This window comes from Hylobates moloch, unplaced genomic scaffold (assembly GCF_009828535.3).
Source record: "Hylobates moloch isolate HMO894 unplaced genomic scaffold, HMol_V3 SCAFFOLD_14, whole genome shotgun sequence".
Classification (NCBI taxonomy): Eukaryota; Metazoa; Chordata; class Mammalia; order Primates; family Hylobatidae; genus Hylobates; species Hylobates moloch.
Window position 1 is genome coordinate 60,804,674 of NW_026652289.1, and position 20,413 is coordinate 60,825,086.

Consider the following 20,413-nt stretch of genomic DNA (forward strand, 5'->3'; position numbering starts at 1 on the left):
TCTTATCTGGAAATACCTTCTGAAAATTAGGCACTGGTCCAAGAGCAAGATCTGGGGACAGGAAAAGGCAAGAAAGGAAAAGATATCCGGTGGGTGAAGAGGGAAGGCCCGGAAGGGGAGGCAGGTGAGGAAGTCTTTCTAGACTTCCTACATTGCCATGGGAAAGGGTGGTGTGGGCACCGGATGGCAGCATATTGAGAAGATCTTTTATTTCAGGACTGTGATGCAGTTGCTATCCAGAAGCTCTCTGGGGCTGTGACCCAAACTCTTCAAATTACAAAACAATTTTTAACAAAACCACAGCACATGCTTTGGTGCCAGATATTCTTTTACAGAAGAGGCTAACAAGAAATTTTTTTTTTTCAATTCCTTGAGAAAGCCCACTTCTCCCATGATATAGTTTGGATATTTGTCCCCTGCAAAACTCAAGTTGAAATGTAATCCCCAATGTTGGAGGAGGGCCTAGTGGGAGCTGCTTTGGTCATGGGGGTGGACCCCTCAGGAATGTCTTGGTGCCCTCCCCATGGTAATGAGTGAGTTCTCACTCTGTTATCTTGAGATCTGATTGTTTAAAAGGAAACTGGCACCTCCTCCTCTCTCTCTCTCGCCCTGTGACAAGCCTGCTTTCCCTTCACCTTCCACCATGATTGTAAGCCTCCTGAAACTCTCACCAGAAGCAGATGCTGGCACCACACTTCCTGTACAGCCTGCAGAAACATGAGCCAAAATAAACCTCTTTTCTTTATAATTTACCCAGCCTCAGGTATTCCTTTAGAGCAACACAAGAACAGACTAACATATCTTATACTCCATAGGTTAACATAATGGTCAGCCCATATCAACTGTGTTTTTGAGCAACCTTGTAGTTAGTTTCTGGCATGTGAGTAGGAGGCCCAGGGCTGAGAAGGAGGGGCCATGTGTCTAATGCCTTCAGGTGACAAACTCAATCTCTGCTTACACCAGTCAGCACAAGTGGGGAGTTCCCAAGAGAGGGACCTCAAAGGTTATCTACAATGAGGCCCCATGCAGGGCTACCCTTTTTCTCACCAGTGTATACCATTTGTGTCTTCCCACCTTGGGCTCATTCACTTCCACTTCACTACTGTACCTCTAGGCTGCTTCTGGGGCATCTGCATTTTCCTTCCTCCTGAATTAACTTTTTTTCCTACAAATATTTAGCTGCTGGTCCTAGTATTTCCTGTTGCATTATCTAGAGCAAATTTAATTCTCCCATATGACAGCTCTTTACATATCTAAAGATGTAGCCCTGTCTTCCAGAGGCTTCTCTTCTTTGAGGTAAACATCTTAAATCCTTTATGCTTTTCCTGGATAACAGCTGAGCCTCCTAACCCCACAAGTTGAGTCTCTCTATCTTCTTTCCTTTTTGTCTATCTCCCTTATATTAGGAATATTTTGGCAGTGGGTGACAGAAATCCAATTCAAATCAAAATAAGATGAAATAAACAAATAAAGGGGAAGGGGTTGAGAAGTTATTGGCTCACAAAGCTGAAAAGTCCAGGAAATGGATCTCTGACTTCGGGCATGGCTGGTTTCAGGAGCTCAAACAATGTGATCAGGGCTCTGTTCCCTTTTGTGCATCTCTGAACTCTATTTTCTTCTGTGTTGTCTTCATTCTCAAATATAAGCTTTCAACGTAGTGAGGCATCAGAACTCTAGGCTCACATTCTCCCAGTTTTGTAGGCTCAGTGTAATGATTGCAACAGAAGTCTCATGCCTGGGTCTTACTGGCAGGCCTGGGTTACTTATCTTGCCATGAAGCCAGAGGATACGATGGATCCTTTAGAACCACACAGACTGAGAATGGGGAAGGGAGACATCCCAAAGGAAAATCCCATTGCTAATATCAGAAGGGGAGTAAATGTTGGGCAGAGAAAACGAAACAAAACAATGAAAACAGATGTCTACTCCACCACTCTAACCCCCTGAGCTGCACCACTCTAACCCGCTTCGCTGCCTTATCTTTCTGTCCCCTAGAGTGTTTTGCACAGTGGGGGCTAAAAATTACTTTCTAAATGGACACATCTTGTTCAGAAAAGGTCAACTCTATGCAAAAAAAAGGAGATTGTCCCAACAGGAGGCAAATTACTCAATAAATATTTGAGTACTTATTCTGTGCCCAGGCACTGTTCTAGATGAGCAAGCAAAACAGACAAAGCTCTCGCCCCCAAGGACCTTACCTTTTGGGCAGTGGGGGGAGCAGATGATAAAAAGCAAATGACCAAACAAATATATTAAATGGCAGGTGATATGCAGTTCTGATACATGCTATAACATGGATGAAGCTTGAAGACATTCATTATGCTAAGTGAAATAAACCAGAGACAAAGGGACAACTATTATATGAGTCTACTTACAGGAGGTACTGAGAGTAGTCAAATACATGGAAGCAAAAAGTGGAATGATGGTTGCCAGGGGCTGGGGAGAGGAACATAATGTTACTGTTTACTGAGTACAGAGTTTCAGTAGGGGATGATCAAAAAAGTTCTGGAAATAGATAATAGTGGTGGTTGCACAACAATGTAAATGCACTTAGTGCCAATTAAATGTGTAGTTAAAAATGGTTAAACAGTACTTTTGGAGGCCAAGGTGGGCGGATCACAAGGTCAGGAGTTTGAGACCAGCCTGACCAACAAGGTGAAACCCTGTCTCTATTAAAAATACAAAAATTAGCTGGGTGTGGTGGTGCACACCTGTGATCCTAGCTACTCAGGAGGCTGAGGCAGGAGAATTGCTTGAACCCGGGAGGCAGAGGTTGCAGTGAGCCGAGATTGCACCACTGCACTCCAGCCTGAGTGACAGAGCAAGACTCTGTCTCAGGAAAAAAAAGGTTAAAAAGGTAAGCGTATGTTATATTTTACCACAAAAATGTAAAATCTGGGTGATAATAAGTGCTATAAAGAGGCCAGGTGTGGTGGCTCATGCCTGTAACCCAGACACTTTGGGAGACTGACGTGGGCGGATCTCTTGAGCTCAGGAGTTCTAAGACCAGCCTGGGCAACATGGTGAAACCCTGTCTCCACAGAAGATACAAAAATTAGCCAGGCATGGTGGTGCACACCTATGGCCCCAGCTCCTTGGGAAGCTGAGGTTGACCCCTTGAGCCCAGGAGATAGAGGTTGCAGTGGGCCATGATTGTACCACTGCGCTCCAACCTGGGTGACAGAGGGAGACCCTGAATCAAAAAAATAAAAAATAATTTAAAAATTTTAAGATGCTATAAAGAAATAAAAGCAGTTAGCCAGGCATGTGGTGTATGTCTGTAGTACCAGTGCCTCTGGAGGCTGAAGTGGGAAGATCTCTGAGTCCAGGAGTTTGAGGCTGCAGTAAGCTGTGATTACACCACCGCACTCCAGCCTGGGCAACAGAACGAGACCCTGTCTCTAAAAAAGAAATAAAAATAAAGAAATAAAAGCAGAGGAAGGGAAATAGGGGATGCTGTGGAGATGAAGGAAAACGTTAGCTTATTTATTTATTTATTTTGAGATGGAGTCTTGCTCTGTCGCCTAGGCTGGAGTACGGTGGCATGATCTCGGCTCACTGCAACCTCTGCCTCCCAGGTTGAAGCAATCCTCTTCCCTCAGCCTCCCGAGTAGCTGGGATTGCAGGCATCTGCCACCACGCCTGGCTAATTTTTGTATTTTTAGTAGAGACAGGGGTCTCACCATGTTAGGCTGGTCTTGATCTCCTGACCTCAAGTGATCTGCCTGCCTCAGCCTCCCAAAGTGCTGGAATTATAGGCATTAGGCATGAGCCACTGTGCCTGGCCAGAAAATGTTATTTTAGAAGGAGACTCAGGAAAGTTATTTTTTAGCAGCTGACAATGAAGCAGAGACCCAAATGAGGTAGAGTGGCCATTGTGGGATGGGGTGATGTTCTAGGCAGAGACAATAGCAAATGCACTGGCCCTGAGGCAGCAGTGGGGTGGTAAGAACAGTGAGGAGGCTGGGACCCTGACAACAGGAGAATCAGAAGTTAAGGGCCCAAGGCCATCTGGTTCCAAATCTCGTAAGGCCTTGAAGCCTAAGAGCTTTGGATTTTACTTTAAGGAGCTGGGAAGCCATGGAAAGGCTTTGAATGCCGTGATATTACTCTCCCCGCTCCTTTTTGGGGAGACATCTCAAACATAGATAAAGTAGATGCTGGGCATTGCAGCTCACACCTGTAGTCCCAGCACTTTGGGAGGCCAAGAGGGAGGATCATTGAAACCCAGGAGTTCGAGACCAGTCTGGGCAACATAAGGAGACCTCATATCTACAAAAAATTTAAGGATTAGCCAGCCATGGTGATGTATACCTGTAGTCCCAGCTACTCGGGAGGCTGAGGTGGGAGGATCTCCTAAGCCTGGGAGGTTGAGGCTGCAGTGAGCTGTGATCTCACCACTGCATTCCAACCTTGGCAAGAGAATGAGATCCTGTCTTTAAAAAACAAAAATAAAAAGGTCGGGCGCGGTGGCTCACGCCTATAATCCCAGCACTTTGGGAGGCCGAGGCGGGCGGATCACAAGGTCAGGAGATCGAGACCATTCTGGCTAACATGGTGAAACCCCGTCTCTACTAAAAATACAAAAAAATTAGCCGGGCATGGTGACGGGCGCCTGTAGTCTCAGCTACTCGGGAGGCTGAGGCAGGAATATGGTGTGAACCCGGAAGGCGGAGCTTGCAGTGAGCGGAGATGGCGCCACTACACTCCAGCCTGGGCGACAGAGTGAGACTCTGTCTCAGGAAAAAAAAAAAAAAAAAATTAGCCGGGCGTGGTGGCGGGCGCCTGTAGTCCCAGCTACACGGGAGGCTGAGGCAGGAGAATGGCGTAAACCAGGGAGGTGGAGCTCGCGGTGTGCCCCGAGCTCACCCCTGCACTCCCGCCCGGGGGACAAAGAAAAACCCCCCCTCCCAAAAAAAAAAAAAAAAATTGTTATGTTTGCTTCATCTTTATTTTTGCTGAGCTTTTGAAAGCAGATTTCCAGACAATATATTTTATCATAATTCAATATTAATCTCTAGAAAATACATTTCCTACATAACCATAATGCTATTATTACACCTAACAAAATTAATAATTTTTAAATTTCTTTACTCAGATTTCCCCAATAGTCCCCAAATGTCTTTTTACAATTGGTTTGCTTATATCATGACCACACATTACAATTTTTGGCATGCCTCCTAAATTTTTTTTTTTTTTTTTTTAGATAATCTCACTCTGCTGCCCAGGCTGGAGTGCAGTGGTGCGATCTCGTCTCACCGCAACCTCCGCCTCCCAGGTTCAAGCGATACCCCTGCCTCAGCCTCCTGAGTGGCTGGACTATAGGCACATGCCACCATGCCCAGCTAATTTTTGTATTTTTAGTAGAGATGGGGTTTCACCGTGTTAGCCAGGATGGTCTCCATCTCCTGATCTTGTGATCCGCCCACCTTGGCCCCCCAAAGTGCTGGGATTGCAGGAATGAGCCAGCACACCTGGCCTGCCTCCTAAATATTTTTAATGTAGTAGGGGATTCCCTTCCTATCCCTTTGACTTGTGTGTGTGTGTGTGTGTGTGTGTGTGGTTTTTTTTTTTTTTGCTTAGGAAATAAGATTTTATTGTACAAAATTTACATTTGCTGCATATGATGAAAAGCATGGCAAAGAGACCCTTAATCTTTTTTCTTTGATATTTACTGTGAAAGCAATTTCCTAATACATTCTCAGATCATACAATTTTTTTATATAGAATGTTTAACAGTTGTGTTGGTAATAAGTGTTTTGGGTATAAGGGATAAAACGGAAACTAGATCAAAAAAGTGCAGGGGGAAGACCACTGCCAAATAGTAATTTCCAAGACCTTGGTATTTTCTACGGTGAGATAGATGCTGTGGGGTCATCATCAAGTGGTTTGATTATCTGAAGCCACTCATTAAGATACTTAACAAGACCTAATGCATCTGGGATGTTTTCCCCTTCCAAAACAAATTTCAGCAGAACTGCCATTCGGATTTCTTTAGAACAGCTTTCATCATAGAGTGTTTTTGTGATACCTCCTCCCAGAATGTGGATACAAAACTCAGAATCATCTATTTCAGGAATGCACCGGCTTTTTTCCATCTCTTGCCAGTTAAGGCTCTTTATTTTATTTTGAACACTTTTTTGCATGGAAGGTGTAAGTAGGTACCAGAAGGGAGTACTACGAAGCTGCAGATCATTACGCTGATATGAATGACTGCTAGAAAGAACAATGACACTGGCACAGCCACTACTTTTCACCAAGGAAAGCAGTTTTTCACAGAATGGCTTCGATTTATACTTAATAAAAATGGATCTTAACTGAAAAGCCACCAGCTTTCTTGAAGGCAATGAATATTCTTCAGCATTTACACTAAGTTTTGTTGAATTTCCTTCTGCGGTCGCATATGGATTGTTTCCAACTATTGGCACAAGACAATCGGTATAGAAGAACCAATCTTAGACATATTCAGTGTAGAAATAATCAGATCCGTTGCAAGCTGGCCAACATTTCCAACAGATACTGCTGGCATTAGGAATGTGAAGCCGGCAAGGTCAGGGGATGACTCCCCGCATGGAACGAACATGGTCGCAGTGGGGTGGCCAGCAGGGACGAAGCGCGGCCCCGGAAAGCTGCCTTGTGTTTTCATGCTGTTGACTATTAAAGAGGTTAGTGCAGTTGTCCTATGGAACGTCCACAAATGTTCTGGATTTGTGACTTACATTTTTAAAAGACCCCTCTGCTTCTCTGTGGAAAATACACTGTGAAAGGACAAAGATTGAACAAGGATGGAAACAAAGACCAATTAGGGGCCATTGCAATAAGAACAAACTAAGTTCACAAGGACAAAGAGGACAAGAATGGAAACAATGGGGGAAAGAGTTGTCAACATGTGCTAGGAGGATGAAAAGCTGATAGACATCCAGGGTGTCTTATCAGACTAGAAGCAGCTAACTCTTAAGAGACTGTGCATGGGTGATACTGAGAGGTGATAGCATGCTGGCAGCCCTCGCAGCCCTCACTCGCTCTTGGTGCCTCCTCGGCCTCGGCGTCCGCTCTGGCCATGCTTGGGGAGCCCTTGAGCCCACCACTGCACTGTGGGGGCCCCTCTCTGGGCTGGTTGAGGCCGGAGCCGGCTCCCTCAGCTTGCCGGGAGGTATGGTGGGAGAGGTGCGGGCGGGAACCGGGGCTGCGCGCATTGCTTGCACGCCAGCTAGAGTTCCGAATGGGCATGGGCTTGGCAGCCCCACACTCAGAGCGGCCGGCCAGCCCTGCTGGCCCTGGACAGTGAGGGGCTTAGCACCCGGGCCAGCAGCTGCGGAGAGTGCACCAGGTCCCCCAGCAGTGCCGGCCCACCGGCGCTGCGCTCGATTTCTCGCCTGGCCTTAGCTGCCTCCCCACGGGGTTAGGGCTTGGGACCTGCAGCCCACTATGCCTGAGCCTTCCTGCCCCGCCGCCGTGGACTCCTGCGCAGCCCAAGCCTCCCCAATGAGTGCCACCCCCTGCTCCACCACACCCAGTCCCATCGACCACCCAAAGGCTGAGGAGTGTGGGCGCACAGTGCGGGACTGGCAGGCAGCTCCACCTGCGGCCCCGGTGCAGGATCCACTGTGTGAAGCCAGCTGGGCTCCTGAGTCTAGTAGGGACTTGGAGAACCTTTATGTCTAGCTGGGGGATTATGGGTATACCAATCAGCACTCTGTGTCTTGCTCCAGGTTTGTGAATGCACCAATCAGCACCCTGTGTCTAGCTCAGGGTTTGTGAATGCACCAATCAGCACTCTGTATCTAGCTAATCTAGTGGGGACGTGGAGAACTTTTGTGTCTAGGTCAGGGCTTGTAAATGCACCAATCAGCACCCTTTCAAAACGGACCAATCAGCTCTCTGTAAAACAGACCAATCGGCTCTCTGTAAAATGGACCAATCAGCAGGATGTGGGTGGGGCCAGATAAGGGAATAAATACAGGATGCCCAAGCCAGCCGTGGCAAAGTGGTGGGATACTGTTCCAGGTTGTGGAAAATGTGGTTTTTTGCTCTTTGCAATAAATCTTGTTGCTGCTCACTCTTTGGATCCACACTGCCTTTGTGAGCTGTAACACTCACCACGAACATCTGCAGCTTCACTCTTGAAGCCAGTCAGACCACAAACCCACCAGAAGGAAGAAACTCCGAACACATCCAAACACCAGAAGGAATAAACTCTGGATGCGCCACCTTTAAGAACTGTAACACACTCTGTGAGGGTCTGCAGCTTCATTCTTGAAGTCAGTGAGACCAAGAACCCACCAATTCCGGACACAATACCGTGTGAAGCAAGTCAACTTACCGTGCAGAAACTCAAAAAGGCTCAGTAACTAGAGGCATAAGGTAATGCAGAAAATGAATATGAGGCTAAAAAGAGGAGGTCATTTCTGTCGCCATCTTGGTTTCAGTGGGTGTTGGCTGACTTCTTTACACAACCTGTTTTATCAGCAAGGTCTTTATGACCTGTATCTTGTGCCAACCTCCTCCTATCTCATCCTGTGACTTAGAATGCCTAACCGCCTGGGAATGCAGCCCAATAGGTCTCAGCCTTCTTTTACCCAAGCCCTATTCAAGATGGAGTTACTCTGGTTCATATGCCTCTGACAACATCATGCTAAAATTTCAGAACATTAGAAATAAAAAGATTAGAAAAACTGATACAGAAGAAAAACAGATTGCATGCAACGGATTAAGAATTTAAAAGGTATCAGATTTCTAACAAATGCTTCAAAATATTGGGAAAAAAAATTTCCTGTCTAGAATACTACCCCTTCCAAAACTATCATTCAAGAGTGATAGTGGGTTCGGCATGGTGGCTCACACCTGTAATCACAGCATTTTGGGAGGCCAAGCAGGTGGATCACCTGAGGTCAGGAGTTTAAGACAAGCCTGGCCAACATGGTGAAACCCCATCTCTACTAAAAATACAAAAAATTAGCCGAGCGTGGTGGCAGGTGCCTGTAATGCCAGCTACTTGGGAGGCTGAGGCAGGAGAATCGCTTGAACCCGGGAGGCAGAGGTTGCAATAAGCTGAGATCTGCCACTGCACTCCAGCCTGGGTGACAGAGTGAGATGCTATTAAAAAATAAATAAAAAAATAAAGTGGTAGTGGATTAAAGAAAACAAGGAAGTAAATCAGAGAGGAGGACATGGGATCTAGGAAAAAGAGATCCAGTGGATTTCCAGGATAGTGGAGAAAGTAAGTTTTAGGATAAGAGACAAGTCCAGGCCCAGGGAATCCCAGTCTACACTGGAGTGGGAGTCTGGAAGGCTGTAGGAAGGGGTCCAGCAAAACAGTAGCACTGGAAAAAAGAGGTGTTTAACCATATAGAAAATTCTCTGAGAGAGGCTGTTGAAAGTCAAAGACATATGCAAATGAAAAAAAAAAAGAATGAAATAGTTAACTCCAGATAAAAACAAAGGCTGTACGAGAAAGGAAATGGTATATTGTTTGACTCAACAGAGAACAGTATTTACCTAGTCATGATATAAACATTGAATATTAATGTAACTGATAATTACAATATAATTCTTTTAGGATGAGTTGGGAAGGTAAACAACTGCAGAGAGGGGAGCTGTTTAAGAAAGGTATTCTTGGGGGCCAGGCACAATGGCTCACGCCTATAATTCTAGCACTTCAGGAGACAGAGGCGGGGGAATTGCTCGAGCCCAAGAGTTTGAGATCAGCCTGGGAAACATGGTGAAACCCTATCTCTACAAAAACAAATACAAAAAATTAGCCAGGCGTGGTGGTGCACACCTGTAGTTCCAGCTACTTGGGAGGCTGAGGTAGGAGGATCACCCGAGCTCAAGATGTTGAAGCCACAGTGAGCCATTATTGTGCCACTGCACTCCAGGCAGTCAGTAATGATTGTCACCCAGCTGGGTGACAGAGTGAGACCCTGTCTCTAAAAATAAAAATGAAGAGAAATTTTTATCGACCACGGTAGAAAATTAATTAAAATTTATAAATTAAGAAACAGAAATTTAAGAATTTACAACAGATGTCAGTAAACTACATCCCACAGTGATTGGCAACAGGAAGCAGACAAATCCTAGTCAGACAGAGGTGGGTCCCCAGTGAAACCTGACCTTCAAGCCAAAGACAGTTTGAACCCTAGCTACAAGTCCTGGGTAAATTCTTGGACCAGATTGAGAACCTCTCTTCCCATCTGGTGTGCTTTCCCCTGATTGATCCCTACCCTTCACCTATTTTACATGTATTTACCCTTCCTCAATTGGGATTTTACACTGTCATGCCCACCTTTGAGTGGTGCCTTCGTTTTAGGCTTTCTTGCATACTCAAAAACCAATCAGCATACACTCCCCCATTCTGGGCCCATAAAAGCCTCAGACCCAGCCACACTGATTGAAAGGCCACCTGATTTCAAGTAGGGGACCAATCTTGTGTCCCCGCTCCGCTGAGAGCTGTTTCATTGCTCGATAAAATTCTTCTCTGCCCTCCTCACCCTTTGTCAGCATAACCTCATTATTCTTGGATATGAAACAAGAACTCAGGACCCACCAAATGCAGGTACAAAGAAGGCTGTAACACTGTGGCCTTCTGCACTCTGCCAGCAGAAGGCAGCTGCCCTAAACGACAGGAAGCAGCAGCAGGGCCAAGCTATCTCAGAGCCATGGGCTGCCTGGGTGCTACCACATTCCCCTTGTCTGGACACCAGAGTCTACCGCAGGAGTCGCTTGCAACACACTTGGTCCAGCCACAAGCCCTACACGGATCCCGCTCCTGTGCTGGCTCTTAGAACAGCTGGCTAGACCCTGCTCTCACTTGCTCACACACCCCCTCCTGCCAGCATGCAGTCACAGCACCCACACTGGAGTGCAAGCCAGGCATAGCCCGGCAGGCGCAGTAGACGGGGCCTCTCCTATGGTGAACCCGGACCCGAGCAAGGCCTGGGCCAGGGGTATTGCTGCCCGGAAGTCTCTGGCTGGCAAAGTGACTGAGAAAAATCCTGCATCAACAGGTCAAATCTGTTTTTTCTTAAAAAATCTGTTTTTGTAAATGAGGTTGTATTGGAAGATGGCCATGTCCATTCATGTATATATTGCCTGACTGCTTTCTAGGTATAAGGCAGAGTTGAGAAATTGCAACAAAGATTGTATGGCTCACAAAGCTGAAAATATTTACTATCTAGGTTTAGAATGAAAAAAATAGCTCAGACTGCTGTAAGCTATGAGAGGTATGCAAAATTTACTTGGCTCAGAGAGACGTGGGACTTCAGTCAGGCCCCACTCCCCTCCCTCACCCCCACCTCCGCATCCCGCCTATGCCCTGGGGGCAATTGTTTAAAGGCATTTTGTTCCTGACTAGCTGGCCTCACCCATTATCTTCATGTTCCTGGAATTTGTGATACAAAGAACAATGTACAACCAATCGATAGCTTACGTTACTTTAATGTACATTCTTATTAAACAACTCAGGGACTGCTTCTTCTTTTTTTCCTTTAAAAACTCATTGTAGGTGCTGCTAATTAGAATGTATATTCAGGGCAACTTGAATCCATGTTCCTGGGTGGCCATCCTCAAGCTTTGGGCTCAAATAAATTCTATATTTAATCATACTTTCTGGATATTATTTAAGGTTGACAAGAGTAAGGGAGATAAATATATACAGAACTAGCCAAAGGAGTTAAAAGTGTTTGTTCTGGGCTGCTGTCTTTTGTCTCTGAATATGAGTTGGCTTTTTAAATTATGTGCATTACTACTTTTGATAAAAATAAGAAATTATTATTAAGGAGTTGTCCTGATTCCCTTGGAGGGACACAGGGGGAAGCACTGGTCTGACATCAGGGTTCACGCCTGAGCCTTGCCCTGCTGTCTGCTGCTCTTTGCCAGCTATCACCATCCCATCTGAATGGGGCTGAGTGACTCAGAGCTGCCTGGCCAGGGTTTTATGGGAAATGGACATAGGATTTTAGATACCAAAATTGGGAGGAACCACTCTGGGGCAGCCTTCTGTCTCAAGCCATCATTTGGTAATGTCAATATCATAAATGAGTGGCAGTATATAGTGCAGGGGTTTAAGTGGTGAATGAGCTCTACTGTTAGACTACCTAGCTTCATAAAACCTAGGCTCTCCCTCTAATTAACTAGGACCTAGGCAAGATATTTAATTTCTCTGTGCCTCAGTTTGTCATGGATAAATGGGGCTTATAGTGCCTCCTTATAGGACTGTAGTGAGCTTAATTCAACTAATACATATAAAAACACTTATCACAGTGGCAGGCACATATAAGCCTAATGAATGTTAGCCTTTATTCTCATTTTCACAGATGACATAAGTGAGGTTCAGAGAGGGAAAGTGCAAACAGCCAACTGGAGACAGAGCTAGGCCTAGTGCCTGGGACTCTTCTGTCTCCCTGCAATACTCTGTCCTTGTACCACCCGAAGTTGCTTGGATATACATAAAGCATCTCTGGAGAGAGACAGAAAAATGAACAGCAGTGTTACCTGTGGGCAGATAGAGACCAGAAGGATGGTGGCAGAGTAGGAGAGAGGCATCTTTTCACTGGAATTTAAAATTTTCAAGCCATGTGACTGTATTATTAGCACCAAATAAGGAAACAAATAGATGGATTAATTAAATAAATGGGACTGACGGGGTACAGTGGTCCACACCTGTAATCCTAGCACTTTGAGAGGCCAAGGCCGGAGGATCGCTTGAGCTTAGGAGCTCGAGACCAGCCTAGGAAACACAGTGAGATCTCTCTCTTTTTTTTTTTTTTTCCAAAAAAGGTAAGTAAATGAGATTAATAATGCCTTTCTCATGGTGGAGAACAAATGAGATAACAAGTGAAAAGACTTCTACACTAAGTGACAACCAGATGTGAAGGGTTATGACTAGTAATTATGGTGCTTTTTAGTAAAAGCAAACTTTGCTCTGGGTTTACGGAACAAACTGTAGGAAAGGACATAAATTTCAGGCTGTTCATTAGCCAAGTTCTCCTCTTTGAGATGAAGTAGGTTTCCTTGGCCACAGGTGAAGCCATCTTGGACTGCAATGGAAATTTCCATCTTGGCATCCACAAATGAGAGCTTCCCTTCCCCCACAAGCACTGGCTCTCCTGAGCCCAACACACTGCATCCAGGCAGGCAGCTGGAGAACTCTTCTGGAAAACATGATTAAGGCTGCACAAACTGGGGGGTTTATTGGGGATGACAGTGAGGGCCATGGTTTGTTTTTCAAGGGAGGGAGCTAAGTCCCAGAAATAGCTGAGCTCGAGATGGCAGGCGGCTGGCAAAGGCAGGAGGCTCCAGGGCAACGCTCCCAGGCCATGTTGACTTAGGACCGGCTGCCTGAGCATTGTAAACAATTGCAGAAATGATTTCCTACCCTGGCAGAAGTCTTGTTTGGACAAGGGATCCCCCCTCCTTCTTTAAAAGGCAGTTTTATCATTTGTTTGCAAAAATGTTCAATCCCCTCTTTCTTTTCTTGTTCCCTCTGTGGCTCTGCTCTCCCCCAGAGCCAGATGAAAAATCTTTGTGTTTCTTTAATGTTAACCAAACCCCCACTCCTTTTTTAAACTGTTCCAGGTCTGCTGGACAAATACTTCCCAGCAACAGGACTAACAAGGGTCTGTTAAGGATTTTGTTAGGCTGTAGTCTTTAGCTGAAGTGACTTAATTTTTTCTCCTTGCTTATTACATTTTTAACTCCTAACACAATAAAATCTGCACACGCAAGGATTGGGAGAGCCATAAAAATGAAACTCATAATGTCTTGGCCTGAACTAGCGAATGCTCCATCTAGACACTGATGTAACAGATTTGGTCTCACCCATCCTCCCAAGATGTCAGACTAGGAAATAAAACTAGTTGTAAGGGAGTAAGCTTAAAACAGAATTGTGAGCTCTGTCAGGCTGCTGGCTGGGGTGGGGCTTCTGAGAGGCTGGGGGATGGGCTGCACATTCTGAAAAGCAGCCAGAACACTGAGCAGCTCAGAAAGAAGGAATACTCTGTTCTTGACCACCCAGGGACAAGGGCAGCCAGGGGCCAGATGCGGAGCGTGATATGCTAACCTACATACCCCACATGTCACCTCACTCCAAAAGGGAGGAGGAGGAAGAGAATAAGGAGGGAAAAGAGTGGAAGATGGAAAAAGGAAAAGAGAGAGAGGGAGAGGAGATAGGAAGGAAGGGATGCTTGGAGAGCAGAGGCGGCAGAGGCTGTATCAGTCATAGTCCCAGCTGGAAACAAGCCACTCACAAGCTGGGTAATGAAAGAGAGTTTAGTAAAGGGATTATTGACGAGGTATAGGCAAAAGTTAAGGGAAACCAAGAGGATGGTGCCACAATCCCATAGCCTACGGCCACAGGGGAGCTGTTACCACTGAGGCCTGAAGGTCTTCCTCTAAAGACATCACACAAGACATAGCTTCTCATCATTATTTCACCAGGAAATACATCATTCTACTTGAGCACATGTTAGAGACAGATGATGAATCCAAATCTAAACTGACATAGGAGGAAACTGAGGTATAAACAGGCTGGTGGTAAGCATTAAATGTGTTTGAACATGAAAGCCTATATAACCATAATGATCACATTTACTGGAAAATAATATAATTGTTATAGTTATTGTGGGAAAAAAAAACCCTACAAAATGTTTCTTTGTTAATCATTGCTGTTATTGATAATAGAACATACAGGGGAAATTCCTAAAACTATAATTAAAGAAGGAATGGAAGGAGAAGGAGATTGGTGTTTGCTTGTTTGTTTTTATGGTGGCAAAATATATATAACATAAAATTTACTCTTTTTTTGAGATAGGGTCTTGCTCTGTCACCTAGACTGGAGTGCAGTGATGCAATCACGGCTCACTGCAGCCTCAACCTCTCAGACTTGAGCAATCCTCCCACCTCAGCCTCCCAAGTAGCTGGGACTACAGATGTGCACCACTATGCCCAGCTAATTTTTAAATTTTTTGTAGAGATTGGGTCTATGTTGCTCGGGCTGGTCTCAAACTCCTAGATTCAAACAATCCTCCCACTATGGGCTCCCAAAGTGCTGGGGTTACAGGTGTGAGCCAACATGCCTGGCCAAATTGACCAGTTCTGTGGTGTTAAGTACATTCACACTGATGCACAACGATCACCACCATTTATCTCCAGAACTTTTATCTTCCCAAACTGAAACTCTATACCCACTAAACACTAACTCCCCTTTCTCTTTCCTCAACCCCTGGCAACAACCATTCTACTTTTTGTCTCTATGATTTTTGACTATTCTAGATATCTCAAATAAGAGGAATCATACTCTGTGTGTGTGTGTGTGTGTGTGTGTCTTATTTCACTTAGCATAAAGTCCTCAAGGTTCATTCATGTTATAGCATTTATGGGAATTTCCTCTCCTTTTAAGGCTGAATATTTCATTGCATATATATATATATATATATATACACAACATTTGTTAATCCACTCATCTGTTAAAGGACACTTGGGTTGCTTCCATCTTTTGACTGTTGTAAATAATGCTGCTATGAACATGGGTGTGCAAATACATAAGTCCCTGCTTTCACTTCTTTTGAGTAGAATTGCTGAATCATATGGTAATTCTATGTTTAATTTCCTTTTTAAAATTTTAGTTATTTATTTAGAGATGGGGTCTCACTCTGTCACCCAGGTGTAATGCCCTGGCTGCCATCATACCTCCCTGCAGCGTTGAACTCCTGAGCTCAAGTGATCCTCTCACCACAGCCTCCCGAGTAGCTAGGACTATGGGCCTGCACTGTTGTGCCTGGTCTATGTTTAATTTCTTGAAGAATCACCACACCGTTTTCCACAGTGGCTGCTGCAAGGGTGATTTTTTTTAAATCGCCAATTTTTTTTAAAGAGGGAATAAATGATATTGTTTCTTTTTTGAAGACTGTAAATTGAGAAATACTGATTGAACATATTTTTATTTATTTGTTTGTTTTCTGGTGACAGGATCTAACTCTGTCACACAGGCTAGAGTGCAGTGATGCAATCATAGCTCACTGCAGCCTCAACCTCCCGGGCTCAAGCAATTCTCTCACTTTAGCCTTCTGAGTAGCTGGGACCACAGGCGCATGCCATCACACCCAGATAATTTTTAAATTTTTGTAGAAATGGATTCTTATTAGGTTGCCCAGGTTGGTCTTGAACTCCTGGACTCAAGTGATCCACCTGCCTTGGTCTCCCAAAGTGCTGGAATTACAGGCATAAGCCACTGTGCCTGGCCTAAACATATTATTTACAATTACAAAGATATCTACTAGTAGAACTAAAAAACAGCTTGAATACGTTCCATATTTGAAAGCAACACACAAAAACAAATCACATAGAAACCAAAGCTGAGAATACAAAAATATGACAGAAGTAGACTAAACCTGTTATAGGCTTGAATAAAACTGATATAAACTCACTTTTGAAAATTAATGGGAGGCATTGATATGTTATCAATGAGAGATATACCTAAAACAAAAGAACCCACAAAGGTTGAAATTAATGAAGGAGTAAACGTATTCCAGGCAAATCCAAACAAAAAGTAGGCAAGAGTTTTGTCAATAACAGGCTGCACGCAAGCAAATATATATTACAATAAGTTAACAGCACTGAAATATATAAAGTAAAAATATAAAAATTATAAGGGTTTATTTACAGGATGCAATACTCAACTAAACACAGAAATCAACTGCAACAAGGTGCTTTAACTCACCTCTCAGGCGCTGGCAAATCAAATAGAGGAAACATAATTGAGATTTTGAATGATATTTTTAATAAGATTGATAATAGATGATAGCTAGTTAACTAGCTTGCTGGACAGGTAAAGAGTATATAAGTCTATATTCTGAATATAGAAACTATATCTTATTCTCAAGTTCCCATGAAACATTTCAAAATTTGATAGTACAACAGGCCACAAAGAAAATTTACAAAAAAATTGAAACAGAATCAGTCATATTCTGACTACAGTGCACCAAAACTGAAAGTGAGTAATAAAAATAGAACATGTAAAAACAATCTCCTAAATGCTTTGAGTCAAAGAAGAAATCAAAACAGTAACTGTAGAATATTAAGACAAGGAAAACAGCACATATAAAAAAAAAAAAAAAAAGGGCCGGGCGCGGTGGCTCACGCTTGTAATCCCAGCACTTTGGGAGGCCAAGGCGGGCGGATCACGAGGTCAGGAGATCGAGACCACGGTGAAACCCCGTCTCTACCAAAAATACAAAAAATTAGCCGGGCGTGGTGGCGGGCGCCTGTAGTCCCAGCTACTCGGAGAGGCTGAGGCAGGAGAATGGCGTGAACCCGGGAGGCGGAGCTTGCAGTGAGCCGAGATCGCGCCACTGCACTCCAGCCTGGGTGACAGAGCGAGACTCCGTCTCAAAAAAAAAAAAAAAAAAAAAAAAAAAAAAAACTATGACCTTGAAAACATCCTAAGGGAAAGAAGCCAGACACAAAAGGCCATACACTGTATGATTCCATTTATATGAATGCCCAGAATAGGCAAATCTATAAAGACAGAAAACAGATTAGTGGTTGCCAGGGGCTGAGGAGACAGGGAATGGGAAGTCACTGCTTAATGAGTATGGAGTTTCCTTTTGGGGTGATGAAAATGTTCTGGAAATAGAGAGTAGTGGTTGTTGCACAGCACTGAGGATGTATTAAATGCCACTGAACTGTATACTTTAAAATGATTTTTTTTTTTGAGACAGGTGCTCACTTTGTCACCCAGGCTGAAGTGCAGTAGTGTAATCACAGCTCACTACAGCACACCTCAGCCTCCCAAGTAGCTGGGAGTAGCTGGGACTACAGGTGTACACCTCCATACCTGGCTAATTTTTATATTTTTTGTAGATACAGGGTATCATGTTGCCTAGGCTGGCCTCGAATTTCTGGGCTCAAACATTCTATCTTCCTCGGCCTCCCAAAGTGCTGGGATTACAGGTGTGAGCCACCACGTTGGCCTTTAAAATGATTTAAATGACAAAATTTATGTTTTATGTATATATAACCACAATGAAAAATAAGTCACTGAGAAGAGGGATTTGTGTTTCTATTAATAGTAGACTGGATAACTCAGACCAAACTTTCTACTAAGGACAATTTGAAAATCTGGGCAGAATATGAAAAACATCTGATTGAAGGACTGAAGAGCTAACAAGCCAATGAAAAATTATAGGACCAAAATTCAGAAGAAAACCTAGAGAAGGAAACTCAGTATTTAGTGTTACCTTTCCCCAGCGGGCATCGGATGAGTCTAGAAGAGGCATTTGAAAGACTGAGAAGCTAAGCAGAGTATTTGACAGCCTTTTGGGGCTAAGGATAAAAAATTGAAGTATTTTCTGACACCAGTTATTGTTCCAAAATACAGATGGTCCCTGACCTTCTATGGTTCAACTTAACAATTTTTCAACTTCACAATGGTGCAAAGATAAAACAGATTCAGTAGAAATCTCACTTTGAGTACATACAACCATTTTGTTTTTCACTTTGAGTACAGGATTCAATAAATTATATAATGAGATATTCAACACTTCATTATAAAATAGGCTTTGTGTTGGATGATTTTGCCCAACTGTAGGCTAATGTAAGTGTTCCAAGCATGTTTAAGGTAGGCTAGACTAAGCTATGATGTTTGGTAGGTTAGGTGTGTCAAATGTGTTTTCCTTTTTTTTTTTTTTTTAAGAGGTCTCATTCTGTCACCCAGGCTAGAGTGCAGTGGCTCAATCAGGGCTTACTGCAGTCCTAAACTCCTGAGCTCAAGTAATTCTCCTACCTCAGCCTCCCAAGTAGCTGGGACTACAGGCATGTACCACCATGCCCAGCTAATTTTTTTAAATGCATTTTTGACTTATAATATTTTCAATTTACAATGGGTTTATTGGGACATAACCCCATTGTAAGTTGAGAAGCACCTGTACAATGCTGATGCTAACAATATGGAATTAGCCTTAAACTCTACAGGTTAAAGGCACAGTTGCTCCCCAACAAGACCTTCCTTACCTCAGATGCCAGCCACACTTCAAGGGCCACCTGCACTTCTGATTAACTGGCTACAAATTTGGGGGTTCCTATGACCCCCTCGTGTTGGACAATTCACTAGAACAACTCACAGAACTCAGGAAAGCCCTATAGTTATAGCTGCAATTTTATGATAAAGAATACAAGTCACGATCAGCCAAATGAACAGACTTACAGAGTGAGGTCTGGGAGGGTCCCAAACAGAGCTTCTGTGCCCTCTCCCCACAGAGTCAGGGTGTGTCATCCTCCTGGCACATCAACGTGTTCACTGACCAGGAAGTTCCTCAGAGCTCAGTGACCAGAGTTTTTATTGGGGTTTCATTACATAGGTGTGATTGATTGAATCATTAGCCACATGATCGAATTCAATCTCCAGGCTCTATTCCCTTCCTGGAGGTTGAGAGGTCAGGCTCATATGACATGGCTTAAACCATGACAGGCCCTGTCCTGAAACTAACTAGAGACCCACCACATGTCACCTCATTAGCATAAACTCAGGTGTGCTCCAAGGGGTTCATGAATAACAAAGACACTCTGATCACTTGGGAAATGCCCAGGGTTTTAGAAGCCAGAAACCTGGGACAAAGACAAATTCTTTATCATACAATAGGCTACCCCTCTGGGGTAGCCTCATGGCTATCTTATAGCAAAACCATCAAACCTATCTGAGCACTTACATTTGGTGTAGCATTAATATAACATATACTACTGTTACCAGAAAGGGGTCCCGATCCAGACCCCAAGAGAGGGTTTTTGGATCTCGTCCCAGAGACAATTCAGGCCAGTCCACAGAGAAAATTGAAAGCAAGTTTATTAAGAAAGTAGAAGAATAGAGAATGGCTACTCTATAGGCATAGTAGCCCTGAGGGCTGCTGATTGGCTATTTTTATGGTGAGTTCTTGATTATATGCTAAAAAAGGGGTGGATTATTCATGAGTTTACTGGGAAAGGGGTGGGCAATTTCCGGAACTGAAGGTTCCTCCCCTTTTTAAACCACATAAGGTAACTTCCTGACATCGCCATGGCATTTGTAAACTGTCATGGTGCTCGTGGGAGTGTTTTTTAGCATGCAAATGCATTATAATTCACATATAATGAGCAGTGACAATGACCAGAGGTCACTTTTATTGCCACCTTGTCTTTGGTGGGTTTTAGCCGCTTCTTTTCCACAGCCTGTTTTATCAGCAAGGTCTTTGTGACCCGCCCCTTGTGCCAACCTCCTATCGGATCCTGTGACTTAGAATGCCTAATCTCCTGGGAATGCAGTCCAGTGGGTCTCAGCCTTATTTTACCCAGCCCCTATTCAAGATGGAGTCACTCTGGTTGGAATGCCTCTTACACAGCCACAGTACCAACATGAATATGCCTAACATTTGGAGGCACCAGT

General features: G+C 44.1%; 1 pseudogene; it reads right to left on the bottom strand.

Moving 5' to 3' along the window:
- Positions 1 to 5,789: 5,789 nt before the first annotated feature.
- Positions 5,790 to 6,583, bottom strand: LOC116482341 (proteasome assembly chaperone 2-like; annotated as a pseudogene).
- Between the last annotated feature and the right edge of the window lie 13,830 nt (positions 6,584 to 20,413).